Raw genomic sequence first — 15,019 nt, forward strand, 5'->3', positions numbered from 1 at the left:
GTTCTGTCTCTTCGTTTCCTGTTATATTCACTGAAAGCTGGAAAAAATATGTTAGGGAGCAAGTATTTTCTGTGAAGTCAACATTCTGAGAAGAGTGTGTGACAGCTGACTGGTGTCAACTTGCTTCTGGATTGTGGTGAGGTCCCCTGCCTTGGTAAACAGCCAGAAGAGCAGTTGGCTCCATGTCCAGCCTCAGCTGGAACATCAGGAGCAGCAGAGACAAATCTGAAGAGCAAACACATAATAAGAGACCCTATAAAACAAAAATGTTTCATGCCAGTTGAGAATATCAGAATATCAGATGGAAATTCCACAGTGTTGCTTTTCTTTCCTAAATGCTTATTATACAAGTATAGCTAAGTGGAGCTCTTTAAAAAAAAAAAAAAAAGCATCTACACAGAAATATTTGGAAAAAAATTAAAAATTGTTGGATTTTTTTTTTTCAAAAAACTGAAAAGAATACGGGCTGACATCCCTATCCCTCTGTAAGCATAATTTAACTTAATATTGACAAAGGGATAGGGCTAAAATGTTTAACATCAGAGAAAGAAATTGATTTGGAGAGAAATTGCTTCCATTTTGCGTATTTTACTCTTACTGATGCTAGTGAGAAGATCTGGACAAGATATTAGTATCAGTGGAGCTGCTCTTTGTTATACTTATTTTACAGAAAGTCACTTTTATGCAATGGTGAGGGAGGATGTATCAGTAAATAAAACCTGGTCCTGAAATTAGTGCTTAAGATAGGTGTACACACATTTCTAACTTTTTTTTAACTCTGCCTGGCCTTTCAGTCTCACTGTGAACATTTTACTTGGCTCTAATTTTAACTTCTTTCCTTTTTAATGTTTCTGAGAGAAGCTCTTTAAAATACATCTCTGGAGGTTTTTTCCCTTGTGACATCATTCCATTTTGTTCTTCACAGAAATCAGGCTATATTCTTCCTAATTAGATTTTGGTAACTTTTTATTTTTTCATTAATATAAAATTTTGAAAGGTTAGACTTTTGCTAAAAGCTTATTTTGAGAAACAGTCCCTCTGAAGCCTTATACAACTTAATCTCTCAGTTTGTTATCTTTCTGGCTTCATTGTCCTCCTTCTCCTCACCATGGTTATCAATCCATCTGGGTACTGTATAAAAATGTAAAAATTTTCTACACATCCCACTGTTTAAAGAAATCAACTGAAAAAACAGAATTCTACAATTGTTTTCTTCACTGTTGTAATTCTTGAGCATTTTAGAAGGGCATGCATGGAAAATTTAAGTGTGAGTACTTTGCTTGATACAAGTGAAATAAATTTTGCATATACTGAGATAAAGAACCATTCTAATGGCTAGAAAACCTACTGGGATTTTACTGTTCATTAGAAGGAAGAGAAAAATATTTTTTTTCTGGTTTCAATTTGTATTTCTCTTAGGATGGTTTTTAGTAACTAAATACATCATTGAGATGCAATAGTAATATAACCATAGAAATATTACAATGAATGGAAAAGTAAGTGTAAAAAAAAAAATCATCTGTATCATGAAGAATGAAATTTTTAGCCACATTCATGTCAGGAAGTGCTAAAAATTGTCTTGTAAATAGATAAAATTAATATATCATTCTTCTAGACTTTCCTAGAGCTGATGTTTCTTATTCTTGTTTTGTTAGATGTTGCTGAAAGAATATGAAGTCATAGGCAGAAACTTGGATGTGTGATAAATGTTTCTGCTTTAACATTTGAGGCTCTGGTGAAGACCACCACTTTTATATTAATAAATGACTTGACAGAAATGAACTTTTGGGAAAAGTTTTGTTAGGTGCTAACCATTCTTGATCTAATCTGAGGGTCGAAGCAAGGTAGGTCTTCAGGCACAAGTGGCACTGCTTTAGTACAGGCAGACTTTCCACACAAGCAGACATATCCTCAGCACAACTGGAAATGTGATGCCTGTGACAGATGACTGTTCTAAATCTCCTTTTCTTTAATGAATCCTCAACTGACTTGTACTAATCTTACACTAACCTGGAATGGACTCATTTGTAGGGGGGGGAAAAAAAAATATTTTGCGTATCTGGAACTCTCAAAGAAGCTCAAATCCTGGTGATAAATAATTTCAAATATTTCTAAACAGATCAGAAATCTGAAAATCTGAAAGGATTGAAATGTAGCAATGTGAAAGCTTAAACTAGCTGCTGGACTGCAGAAATGCACTTGAAAGCATTGAGACCTTTGTATAGGTCAATATGTTTAAGAATTTTATTGACTCTGCCAGCATGTCAAACCATCACTGAAACATCAGAATCACTGAGGTACATCTGGGTGCTGGCTTCTGGGCACAGCCTTTATTTTTAAAGTCTTTGATCAGAAAGGTAGTGGTTCTGGTTATTTCTAGCCTTGTCGTTATATGAATCAGGAAATTAATATGGGATCAGTTTCTCAATTACACTTATTCCTCTGTGGCATCCATGTGAACCCAATGTTCTTTCTAACTGTTGGGTGGGTGCCTGGCAGATGAACACAAAAATGCAACTCAACTCCATGTTGAGTTGTATCTGAAAACATCATCTTTACTTGAAAGCATTTCCTTTATGTTATTGTTTAATTCTGGAATTGTCAACAGTCAAATATATCCAAGTTTTCTGAGATTTAATGAGATTTAGGCTCCTGTTTGAAAATGTCAGCTTATGTGTTGTTCACTTCTGCACAGATGTTTTATCTTTTGGTGGGATGAAAAAGTATTATTAGATAAGAGAAACAGTAAAGTTGTACATGGATTTAACATTTGCTCTGAGGTGAGAAATGGAGCTGGTTTGTATTCTTTCCTCTCTCAGCAACAAATACAAAGCTAAGAGCCGACCAAAAGTCACTCTGATTCAATATTTGAATACAAGTAGATACTACTTTTTTGGTTCTTAAGATGTTTGTATGTATGTACCTCCAGCTTTACAACATTCTCTCTAAGCTGAATGCAGTGATCACAGCTTGGGGAAGCCACTAGGCGGAGAGACTACTTAATGAAAAAGTCTTTGGACTTTAAAAGCACTTGATCCCAACAGTAAGAGTGGGAAACAGAATTTATCAAAAGAGCAGCAGTGGGGAAGTATATGGTTCTAACAGAACTATAATCACCTTCCATTTATGTAGCTTTTTGTTTAGCTGGTGCACAAATAGAAAATAAAATGGAATATATGAGCACTATCAGGATTTATGGATGTTTTGAGTTTAAATGGCATAGGCTGTAATTTTCAACAATATCATCAATCCAGATGTGGTAAAGAAAGTAACAAAACAAAAAAAGTAAACCCAGCTTGTATCAACAGCACTTACAATTATACAAATTTGATTATTCTTTATGGGAGCTGGGCTTTCCCAATGCGCAGACTAGAAAAAGTATTACTTATGTTAATTGTATTTGCTGAAGTTACATGATTGACCAAACAAATTATTTCATCTTGGATAGGAAAGTTGTTTTAGCCATGGGCAAAAATAGTACTGGGGATGTATTTACCAAAGTTAAGCTCTGATGAATAACCCAGAACTAGCAATATAGAGAAAGAAAGAATATGAACCCTTCTAAGTTCTTTTCATTTTTGTCAGATTTATCTATCACCTGCCGCAGAGGCACTCTAATTGCCACCTTCATCATTGTGTGATTCATGGGGTTGTTTTACTACTTGACTAACTCTGAACTGGCAATTTGTGTACAGCTGATTTCAGGGGAAAAGTCTAGATTTTTCTGGTGGAGAACTTCTTGGGGAGAAGGCAATATTACTTATTCCAAAGGCACTTTGCAAGCCTGGCCTCCCTAGTGCAGTATTTATTCATAAAATTGAAGAAGGTAAGAGACAGTCCACATAAGAAATATACTGACATAATGTAAAATAAGGTCAAAAAAATCTGAATGCTTTTATGCAGTAACATTAGTCACTTTTTGAATCTTTTTGGTATCATATTTCTACAAACAGTCTACTGCGTGGCTTGTACTTATAAAAATGCACTGGACAAAATGTTAAAAATATTAAAGTTGCTCAAAAGAACAAGATGAAATGACCGCTTTCTTTATAAGGTTGAGAAGCCTTAATACAGTATGATGCAGAGTAAGAAAAAGCTTTAGGTGTGCTTGACAATATTTATTAGATGTATTACCTTTATCACACATTGTATGACCTCCCCTACTCCTTCATCTTTCTACCCCTTGTTAAGGTGGGATTTTAAAAAGTGATATGCATTTGAGTTCAGCTACCATGTTTATGTCCCTGCCACTGGTATGAGCAGAAGTAGAGGTAAATCAGTACAATTGCTTTCAAAAATTCATTTTCTATTTATAGAACGATCTTTTCTCTCACCTGGTGGAGATGAGTTCTGACTATACAGACCAAACAAAGGGTAAGGTTCAGATTATGGCTGTATTGTCTGCACCTCTGCTCAGTCTTTCTCAAAGCTGTCCTTCCTTCTCAGCTGCTTCCATTAATTCTTGGAGAGAACAGACATTTCTGTGATGGACAGAAATTTTGATTCAAGTTTTTTCTTAAAATAACTTGTAACCTTAAAGTAAATAATGGGCAAATTTAGAGATGTACAATGTTTTGTTTAACACATAGGGCACTTAATTTTTTTTTTTTTTAAGGTGTGAGTGTTGGTGTGAATGCTTATAAGGATTTTATTCCACTGTTCTGATTATCTTCATTTATCCCACCAATGTGAAACATTGTGTGAGCTTTCCATCATCAACAAAACCAATTGGATTTTAGGGATTTTGATGCAGCATATCTGGTGCTTAGGATATAGCTTACCACTAAAAAGTTGTCGTGCTACAGCCAATACCATATTTCAGCCTTGCTGTAAGCTGCTTTCTTCCTCTTTAACTTTCACTTCTGTACAGTTCAGGCAGCTGTTAGATAGTACTCAGTTCTTCAAAACACGTAGACACATCCCCCAGTTTCAGTGCAGCAATTTCAGATCTGTATTGCAGAATCAGAAAAATTTAGGTTGGAATGAACATCCAGAGGACATCTGCTTCGGTGCCCCCAACCCAGGACAGAGCCAGCTTGGAAGTTAGGTCCATTTGCAAGCTTGATCCAGTAGTTCAGGTCCTTGTCCAGCCAAGCTTTCAGTATTTCAAAGGCTGGAAGCTTCACAGCCTCTCTGGGCTCCATTCCATGCTAAACCCCTCACACAGTGAAGAATTTTACCCCAGTGTCTGAAGCGATTCTCCTTGCTTTAACACATGTCCACTGACTCCAGCCATTTCACTGTAACCTCTGAGAACAGTCTGTCTCTGTTTCCCTACACAAATTTCCTCTTGACCCCAATGCTCCATTTCTTTCCAGGCTTTGGTCTCCATCCCCCACAGACCTTGTTTAAGGCACTCCTTGTTACCTTAGCAGCCATGTTGGCAAAGATGACCTTGCCCCACTTTGCCAGATATTCTGTTCTCTATCTAGTTATTTACAATTAAGTAGCCCTTTCTTTACTTCTTCCTCTTCCTAGGAAATACCTGAACATAATTTTCCAATTCTGCTTCCATTAGGGAGGAGAAGAACAGATCGATTCCTCACATTCTGTGGCAGTAGGGTCTGCGTGACAGTAAAAAAACTGTTCTCCAGTTGCACTGGTGAAGCCTGGGACTAGCCTAGGATATAATTTCTCAGTTCAGTGTAGGATGACTACTCTTTCTACATCCTACCACTTTGTGCCTACAATCACCTGTATATAGGCATAGATCAGTTGGGGATTCTTGTTGTTCAGACTTTGCACAGACAGAAAAGTTTTAAGAAGTAGCAGAATTTTTTTCTAGAGCACAGTTATGCCTTGTGGATTGGTAGAACAATAAAGCATAATTAATCATGGGTCCTTATCAACAAAATATTTGTTGTTAAATTTCAGAGACACAGCATGTCTCTTGGTTGGTTTCCCTCATGTCTCTTCTCCTGTGTTTTAATAATCTGTACTATTTTTATTTATCATGAACAACTAGTCTCAGACTAAATTAAACAAACCACTAGGACCTTAATTTGCCAAGCATTACCTAGGGGTTTTTTGTTTAACTAAAAATACTTGAAAGATTCTGACTTAAAAGTCCAGAGAATATTAATCAAAGGAAATGTTATCTAAAAAAGTAATTGCTCATTTGTTGTGTGCAACTCAGGTTAAGTATCTCAAAGGAACAGCCACATTTTAAAATTTTGAAATTTCAGCTAAACTACTGTTTCTAAAAAGGAAGAAGGATTTTTCAGTAATTGGGTTCAGTAAGACCTAAATATATTATGCATGCTGCTTTACCTGAGGTGTAGTTACCACACTACCTTTTTTATTTATACAAGCTGTTACCTACATATGCTTTAAGGCAAAGACTGCACACAAACGTTTCCAGATTTTTTTTCAGTTATGAATTTAGTCTGCTGACAATTAAAAATCATATTTAGGGGAGAGTCTGAACATTCTGAAGTTGTAGTTTATAGAGTGGCAAGCAATTAAATTGTTTATATCTACATCTATATATCAAATCTTCTCCCAGAAATTTCAAAAATACTTAAGAAAATATTTAAGTGTGTGTATAGGGATTCTGTGTACGTGCATATTAAAACAATTGCTTAATAAAATATAACTGTCTCTGTTTCATACATCCTCTGTTTAACAAGACATATAACATCTTGTTGCAGTTTAGGATGGAAAGTACAGGAGACTGTCACTTTTTCTGAAAATTCAGGGAAAGCTAGAAGAAGAGATGTCATTATCTGAACAGAAATCAAAAGCAAGATGAGTATTGCCATGTATATTTTTGCAAAGGAAGTTCCATGATTCCAGTGGGTCTACCTTTTTCTGTTTTTAACCTCTTTCAAAATAAGAGCATCTCTACTAACTTAAAGCCTCAAAATGTCACAGGGTGACATCAGCACTATTTATCAGGGACTCAGTGATGAACTGGCAGCAACTGAAGTTAAAAATCTGTATGTCTTGTGGATGTTATGTCATACGTATTCCCAAAACAGCAAACTTTTACTAAGTGCTCCAGAGCTGTTTCCTAACAGTCTTTCATCTCTTTTTTTGTGTCCCTAGTTCACACAATTACAGCCTATTACTTTTTAAAGTGCCACATATGAAAGTTAGCAGGGAATAGCGTTCGCTGTATAAACTGGCATTCCCATGGCCTTATGGTTTTGCCTAATATGAACCTTTTATAGCAAGAAACGTGAGCATAACAAATAGCATAAAAACATTCAGATCATCAATCCTTGCCCTGACACTACTGACCCAGCTCAAATACACAGACTACTTGCAAAGTTATCATTTCCTCCTAATCCAGGAGATGACAGGATAGCCATGCCAAGAGTGTGCAGGCTCAAATGCAGACTTTATCTGTATTTTGAATTAGGCACTGATTATTCCCATCTTAGAACCAGCAGATAAATCACAACATCCATTCTGTGAAGGTTTGCCTGTAGGATGAGCAAACACACAGATACTGTTACAAAGAAGAAATGAAGTTCAGGTAGGTGATAGGATCAGTCTTCAATATATGGAATGTTTCTGCTTTATTTACTTCCAAATTCCTTACCTCTTAATTGAGCTATTAACAACTGCGCAAGAAACAACACCACAGTGGTGAAAAGCCAAGGATCCACAGCAGAATAAATGAACAGTTTCAAAAGCAGAGTTTTAGCTGTAACATGGGCTGCTCAACAATGATGCTTTTGGAAACAAAAGATACTTTCAGAGTATCTAAATACTTTGATTATATAATTGGTTATCCATTCACAATGGTGTATATTATTATGCCTGACTAGAGGTCCTAGCTTGCATAAATTATTGCAGTGACCAACATGTAAGCTACAGTAGAATTGGGCAAAAGTTGTCCTTTATATAAATATCTTTTGCAATTGTAACTTTATCCAAAAGTACAGTTTTAATGGAGTTATTACAGTTACAAATGCAGGATGATTGGTTGGTTTGGATGAATTAGTTGTGGGCAATAATCGAAAATTCAGAACCATTCAATTTTATTTTAGTCTCTGTTTAGTTCAGCTATCTTTATTGTTCCTGTATATGAAAAAATTAACATCCCCTTGGTGTCATTTTTCCTTTTCACCTGCTCTATCTTCAGATATATTTTGAAACAGAAAAAAGTTTACTGATCATGAGCAATTGATCTGGAGAAATTCAATTCTGTAATTTGATCAGTGATAAAAATATGTGCAATTTCTAAAGAAATAGCAGGTTTCACTGGACAGTAGGTTTAACTGGATTTATATGGGATCATTCCTTGAAAATGAGATATGGATTTGCAGATCAATTGTGCTTACTCCCCCTAGGTTTGTGGGTCATGACACAATTCCTAAGTAAATGGAGTTTGTATGTGTCTCACTTTAAAATACTCAACCTTAGACATGAAGAAGCAGCATGATATTCATAAAATGCTAGGCATGATTTCCCTAATCAGGTGCTCAGAGTCTGTAATCACTTCTGAAAATGCTGGGCCATGTTTAATCAACTTTACCAGATATTGTAAGATGTCAGAATTTACTACTACCAGTTTTATTCCTTTAAGATAGGATATTAAATCATTATATCTTGATTTATAACCCAACAGATATAACTTAATTTTTAATGACAAAAAAAATCAATAAAAAGCAATTTTAGCTACAAATATGAAAATTGATACAAATAAGCACAAACAAATATGATGTGGCATGTAAATAGTTACCATTTACTTTCTTAATCTATGGAAAACCCACAGGAGGATTATAGTTCCTTATAACTTCTTAAGAGATTCTGACCTTATTATTTGCACTCATTTAGGATTAAAAAATTTTTCCACATGATAGTTACTGTGGTGTGATATAAATTGTGACATTCCGCAGGTTACTGCTGCTGTTATGGTGTAGACCCTAGCTGCCTTCAGCAATTGCTCATTGTACTCACAGAAGCAGTAGCATTTTTGCAAACAGCATGTCCTAGGATGTGTGTCAGCCACCCCAGATAAGACCACAGCACTGAAGTTGGGGAATCCAGGAGGTGGTCTGGGTGAGCAGCTCAGTGATGCTGCAGTAATGACTGGAGCTACCAGGGATTTCAGTGCTGGTCCATGTGACAACGCTGAATCTCTGAAGTATTTTCTCTTCAGTCCTTAAAATGGGAGCCACAGTGACTTTACTACAGTCATAGCAGATATTCACCTGAAAGCTGCTGGCCCAGATATTCCCTCCCAAGGCAGAAGTAGTAGGTAAACATTTCCTGACAGACAATCATTCTCTTGGAAACCCTCAGTGACAAAGACAACTCAGTCACCTCAGGTAATCTCTTCCCATGCTCCACTATTATTAGTCTTTTCCTTTTACCCTACCTTGAAGTTCCTCATCAGAATTTAAAGCTACTGCTTCTTGTCTTAAAGGGTGCTGAGGGAGAATCACCTTTTCTTCTTTCAATAAAGTTTTATATATTTGAAAATCTATCAAGTTTACCCTCACTCTTTTCTTCTCTGAAGTAGAAAAAAGAAATTCCAATTTGACAGCCAGCAAGTAAAAACATACGATGCAATCAGTTAACAGACACTTCAGAGGGGAATTACCCATGAACCAAGAACGTGAACACCTCTGACTTTTATATACAATTATGCCAGGTTCAAATTCCCATATGGAATTCTTAAATTACTTTCTGCAGAAACCTTAAGCACATCCTAAATCTGATATTCAATAGTCTAAGATATAGTTTAGAAATAATGAAAGCTTTCTGTGATATTTCTAAAGCTTTTAATTTTGTTTCACAAGCACAGTGCCATGATATCTCAATCCACAGTCCTGATGCCAAGGGAAACTAGAGAATACTTGATCAAACCTCAGGAAGGGTAGGGTTTGCATTTGTGAACAAGTGAAGCCCTTTTATTCATTGCTTTGCTACACTGGTTTGGTCTTACTTGTTACTGGAGCTGAGTAGTTGTTATGAGAAAGGACCTTTTTTTTTTTTTTTTTTTTTCCCCCACTTTCCTGCCTCCATATATCCATTAAACCCAAAGATTTTGGTAGTTTCCTGATAGGTCACTATCACACACTGTAATATAACACACTCCAGATAAGGTTAAAGTAATGATATCAAAACAGGACTATCAGCCCTGGGTGTTAGTCTTCACAATAGCTTTCATAGTTATCATACATACATCTGACAGACTTTAAAAGTCAAAGATAAGCAATTACTGAGTGGAAACATAAAATGGTTTAAATGTGACATTACCTCAGCTGTGCACAGTGCTAAGCTCTATTTAAAACTGCCATGCTACTGCATCTGTTCAACAAACTGGTACTGAGGAACATCTTGTTTGGCAAAGTAAATGAGAAAAAGATGAAGTACTGAGAAGATTATTCCCCCTGTAGATTCAGTTTGATAAATAATGGTATATTTAACTAGGATAAAAGAAAGAAAACTTCAATTGTAGGAAGAGAATGGAGGAATCCAGCTTTGCCATCTATATCTCCTCCAATCCATTTCTACCACAGGCCCCCTTGGCGAGCGTGTAATCTCTCAGCAAACACTGTGGGATTGCTTCTCAGCACTGTTAAGGGACTGACTTGGGGCCTCTTTGCTTCTGTTTGTGCCTTCTCACAATACCAGGCTTATAATCCATACATATTTAATGAAAAAGAATAATGGCAGAGAAAGGAGACTGCAAAACCCCAGGTGAGTCAGGGTGAACGTGAACGCTTTCTTCAGCAGTGTGTCCTAACTGTTAAACTGGAATAACAGGTTAATGCTACCATTCTGGCAGTGCTAAAAGGTGCAGACTTATTTACTAGACACTAAGAGCAGTGATTCATTTTACCTAGGTCTTCCAACAGATGTCAAAGAGTTTAGGTCACTAAAGGTGTATCTAGCAGTGATGTATGATGCTGTGTATAAATACCAATTACTTGAGCTGTCAGGTTCACACAGAGGGAGGAAAGATCAGCAAAAGGGCTGCAGGGGAAGCTAAGGAATAGGGGAAAACAGGAAATAAGAGGAAGTTATACTAAAACACAACCAGCCCTAGGCTGGTGATGCCCTGGAAGTACAGTTCTTCCCCTCAGTGGGTCAGAGATCAAGGTCCCTGTACTCCCCTTCATCACAGACACTTCCGCACCGCTACCTCCATGCTTCCTTCTGCAGCCTCTGCTCACTCAGCTCCCTTAAAGTCTGGCAATTCCCCATATCTGTAGACCTAGATAAGTAGTTTGTCACTTGGTAAGTATTTACCATGTTAAAAAATAATTAAACTGTGATTAATACTCCTTGATTTTTCTTGTTCCTTGTCAGTGCCTTTTAAACAATTATCATATTAATAAAGAGTCAATGATATGTCAGTGACTAAAATAGTGTTTGAAGAAATGAGGGCAATGTACTAATCAGAACTCCATTACATTGACACTGAAAAATTATGACCAGATATAGGCCTTGAACACATGACCTTTTCTTCTTCTGGTTTGCTTTAATTGGAAATTTAAGAAAATGGTTTTGCCTTTAGATAACATTTCTCAGATTATTTTCAGCTCTGCTTGGAGTGTTTTTTTTTTAATTCATAAGAGTCAAAAGTTACCCTAAGATTACAGGAAACGAGGGTCTGACCAGTTTCTTCAAAGTCCTCTTCATCAGACTAATGATACTGTATGGGAAACTCTTGGATGGGGAACAGTATAAAAATTTGGGACAACAGAGAGAATACACATAAACCAGCAAAAAACTCACTCTTCTTGGAGCTACTAACTCTTCTCAAAGAAGAATCTCCTAAAGACTTATTCTTTCTGTTAATACTGTCTTATCCTGAAATAATTGACAAATGATTATTCACATAATAAGACATTTTAAAATAATTATAGTTTGAAGTTGTCTGCAAATAGTCACTGGTTTACAAGGCAGTTGAGTAGCAGAGCGATAGTTGCTATATGAAACACTGCTGGTTAGGAAACTAGACCTGGTATTGTGGTGAGCCTGATTTTCTATTGTTTGGGTTCCTCTCTCATTTTTTTATTGTGTAATGGATCACCAGGCAGTAATACTTGTTACTTCCATATACCTACTCCTCATGAATGTAGTTAGGAAAGTTGTCTTTTTGATATGTAGCAGCCAGCACTCCTTATGAAAATATTTACATGCTATGACATACATGGAGAGAAAAGGCCACCAGTATCTTTAAAGAGTACTGTTCTAACCAACATACACAAGAATTTGGTACCTGTGAGTGTGACAGTTGTGCAAAGAGGAGCACACAGAGGGAAGCAGAGACTCCTGTTGTGATCTTGAAATGTGGTTGGTGTTCTGTCTGACACATCATTTAAAAATAGATAGCGGAATCCGAAGGGGTCATCTAATTTATCTTTCTATATTCTTCTATCTAAACTACGTGGCCTTTTTAAAATTCATTTTATCTGACCAACTTTCAACAATACAGATCCTGCCTTCATTTATTTTGGCCTTTTTACTTCCACCCACCACCACCATCTGCCATCCCAGGTGATGCATTTTATACTTCACCTTTGCCATACCAGGGAATTGAAGGTTGAAAGAGGTTCGTAAGGTCACATCAGCTCATCTCCTTGCACATCATACATTGCAAATTACAGCACTAGTTTACTCTGTAACTCTGTAACAAACCTGGTCCTGAAAAGACCAAACCATACCTCATCCCACTACAAATCTGAGGGGAAAGATAACGTTCTTTCTGGCAGCTAGACACTAACTTTCATAAAATGCCTTAAAATGTAGCCCAGCCATTGCTTTTATTTCTCTTTAGAGATTTTAACCTTTTAAATATGCTAAAGTGCTATTATAAAGAAAACATTCACAACCTATATTCTCTCAGCACAGCAATATAGCTGTTTTAAGTATGGTCTGTGATCTGGCATATTGCCCAGGAGAACAGCTTATAACTGCTCTCACAATGAGTTTTGTTCACAAAGTAAGTAAGTCTTTATATGTGTTTTCAGTAAATGTCCAGAGTGAGTATAGGCAGCCTGGGTAAATCATTTCTGATTAATCACAGTTGCCTCACTCCATTCCTTGCCTGTCTCCCTGAACTCTTTCCTTGACATTTCAGTGTTTACTTCATCGGTGGACTTGATAAGATGCCGTCTGTATTTCTAACTTGAACCTATTAAGCCGAAGTGCTTAACAGCAGCAATAATTTACAAGACAGACAGGAAGGCAGGGAGTGGTGACAAGACTTTCTGAGCAAGTGCAATATTAAACCAAGAAAAGGTTTCACCTAGAGAAAAATGTACCATAGCTCCAAGTTGATGCAGACTGGTGCGTCGTTTCAGGTCAACATCAGGTTTTTTTCAGCACATATGCAGTATGTAATTTATCTTGGAGAACTGGAGCTTGGTCTTGGTGATGATTTTCTTTTTAGACCATACAGCATTATGCCCCTTGCAAGCATACAGTTGCTTTTTGTATACAACAAAAATACTACACACCTCATGTACATCCAATATGGCCAAATAAAGATAATTTAAATTGTGAATTAATGCTATGCAAAGATGAAATTTATTTGCATGTTTAAATTAATAGTTCAATATCCAAATGTGCAACTGGGAGTGTTATCAAACACATGTCAATGTCTCAGTCACTCGACTGCCTATTTTATATCACATGGCAAAAGTTCCTGTTGCACTTAATCCTTGCAAAGCCTAAATGTTTATGCAACGATAAGCTTGGTTTTTTCCCTGACCTGTATAGCTTCAGTAAAAGTTTGAACTAAGTTCTTACTACAGAATCTTTGGTGAATAATAGGTAAAATATTAGCACCATCCATGATACTGTCTGCAAAGATGGTAATTAGGAAAAAAAGATACCAAAAACAAACCCAAGAGTTTTTGCATCAAAAGCTGAAGAAATCCAACTTACAAACAACATTATATATTAAAAAAAAAAAAATCTGCTTTTTTACACTAATTAGAATACAACTTTTAGTATCCTTATATAGAGGCTGTTATGTATGCTTTTAAAATTTCAGCAACTTTTATAAGATAACATTTCTACAGCCAAGGTGCTCCTCTTGATATTTGGTTTGACATAAATATGTCAAGCAGACTGGAACAATTGACAGGTGTCACTTCAGAGCTCTAGTTTGCCAAAAAACTTGATGGGGAGTACTTTTTGATTGGAAGGAAACGAGCACTTCATTTTTAGCCAGTTGGTACTCAAAACCACTTGTTAATAGCTGATTTTGTAATGTTCACTGTTATTCCATATAACTTAGGATCCAGGAATTTACTGAAAAACTTATAAGAGCTGAGCATCACTTTTTTTCATATTTGGTAAATTGCTTGTGCAATTCTCAGATTTACTTTTTGTTAGTGATATCTAGAGGTTGGTTTTTTAGAAAGATGTGAAACTGCTTGTTTTGAGGCTTATTAACAAATAAATCAGATACACTGGTTGAATTAATTCAACAGAATTAACTTTCAAATCTACTGTAATGCACCCACCAAAATAAGGATTGTGACCAGACCTGCTGCATTCTTCCATCCTACGTGGTTTCCTTCTTGGTCAGTCCTTGCATAGGTCTGATGGTAACAGTGGGTTGGAAGCTGATTCCCTCGGTCAAGATGCGTGCGAAAGGGATTTTGAGAAGGTCTTACCTGACCGCTGATGTGGCAGTATGGCCTGGGAGAAAAAGCCTCCCTGTTTTTTTGGAAGCAAGGAAGAATCTTTCTCACTCTCAAATTGAATTCTTTAAGAATGACTCTTGTTCTTTCTCAGGATAAGGAATGACTTCTTTCTCTAGGTCTTTGCATGGCTGGTACAGCACTAATGCAAGAGTAAACAAGCCACTGATCTGTAGCTACCTTCTTTCCCCTCATCTTTGTGGCCTAATGTTTTGACATCTCTCCTTCACTGCCATGGTACAGTTGCATCACTGCATACTTAGCAATGCCAGTACCTCAGCCAGGCTGGTCAGGCTGAGAGATGCCTCATCCTGCTCCTATAAATTTTGACAAGCAAGAAATGGTTACGAGAATGTTGCAAATGGGTGATTTAGATCACTTAAAGAATCACCATCAAA

Source organism: Strix uralensis, chromosome 7, assembly GCF_047716275.1.
Source record: "Strix uralensis isolate ZFMK-TIS-50842 chromosome 7, bStrUra1, whole genome shotgun sequence".
Taxonomy (NCBI): Eukaryota; Metazoa; Chordata; class Aves; order Strigiformes; family Strigidae; genus Strix; species Strix uralensis.